A 1477-nucleotide genomic window follows, 5' to 3' on the forward strand; every position below is an offset into this window, starting at 1 on the left:
AGTGTGTGTGTGTGTGTGTGTGTGTGTGTGTGTGTGTGTGTGTGTGTGTGTGTGTGTGTTTTCGTGACGTGGCCCCATCTCTTCCTCTTCCCACATCCCTCCTTCCTTCCTTTTTCCATCTCCCGTCTTTCCTTCCCTCACCTCCTTTTTTCCAGTGGCTTCCACTTTTCTCCTCCTATTCCCCCACCGCCTTCTTTCCCTCACTTCATATCTTCCTCCTCCCTCTTCCCTCTCTCAACTTCACTCCTCCCTCCTCTCCCCGTTTCTACTCTTATCCCCTCACCCCAGGAGCATAGGACTTTATGATATCTGCTCGTTCGTCCTCACTCCCACCCTCACCCTCACCCTCACCCTCATCCTCACCCTCACCCTCACCTTCACCCTCACCCTCACCTTCACTCTCACCCTCACCCTCACCCTCACACTCACCTTCACCTCCACCCTCATCTTCACCCTCACCCTCACCCTCACCTTCACCCTCACCCTCACCTTCACCCTCACTCTCACCCTCACCCTCCTGTGATCCTCCGTTCTTCAGGTTGGCTCGTGGGTGTGATGGAGAAGAGGAAAGGAGGGGGAGAGCGGAAGGAGAAAGTTCCGAAGAGGAGAAGGGAATGGAAAGGAGGAGGAAGAGGAGGAGGAGGTGGAGGAAGAGGAGGTGTTTTAGTAATAGAGTTTTCACGGCGCCCGCAACTGCAGAAGGTCATATGAGCGTTGGAAGAGGATGAAGAGGAGAAGGAGGAGGAGGATGAGGAGGAGGAGGAGAAGTAGGATGAGGAAGAGGAGGAGGAGGAGGGGGAGTACAAGAAGAAGGTGGGGGCGGGAGAGGGAGTGGAGGAGAGTAGGGGAGGAGAAGACAAAGGAGAATTTTGTTTTAATCAGAGAGAAGAAGACAAGGAAAAACAACTCAACAATTAGAAAACAGACAGGAAACGAAAAGGGAAAACGGAAGTGTGTTATAATAATCTGAATAATCTGTTACACAATGATAATAATTTTATTTTTAGCCTTCGCCAGTCGCATTAGTGGCACGCGTTTTTGCGCACATTCAGTGAACGAGAGGTTAGATAATACGCGAAGATGAACACCATACAAATCCAAATCCGTCTTGTCATTTTTGTCATGCTTTATGAGGTCATGGCAATATTAAAAATCATAATAATAAGTCTCTTCCAAAGGAGGAAGGAGGTTATGTGTGTGGAGGTGGAGGGGGAGTGGGGTGGGAGGGGAGAGGGGAGATAGAGAGAGAAGGGAATTGGGGTGAGTGGAGAGTAGTGGTGTGCGAGTAAGCGAAAAATCTTGGTCGAGTAATGATCGGTTAAATGCAAAATTGTTCGGTTAACCGATGAAATTGACCGAAAAAAATTTTCTCGACCAGGAAATCTAGATCGAGCAGGGGTCAAAAGTCATCGCAGCTGCGCTGTAAGCACGCATTTTTCAGCTGATGTCTGGATCTAAAAACCTAGCTTTTGGTCTT

Source organism: Aplysia californica, unplaced genomic scaffold (genome assembly GCF_000002075.1).
Source record: "Aplysia californica isolate F4 #8 unplaced genomic scaffold, AplCal3.0 scaffold00846, whole genome shotgun sequence".
Classification (NCBI taxonomy): domain Eukaryota; kingdom Metazoa; phylum Mollusca; class Gastropoda; order Aplysiida; family Aplysiidae; genus Aplysia; species Aplysia californica.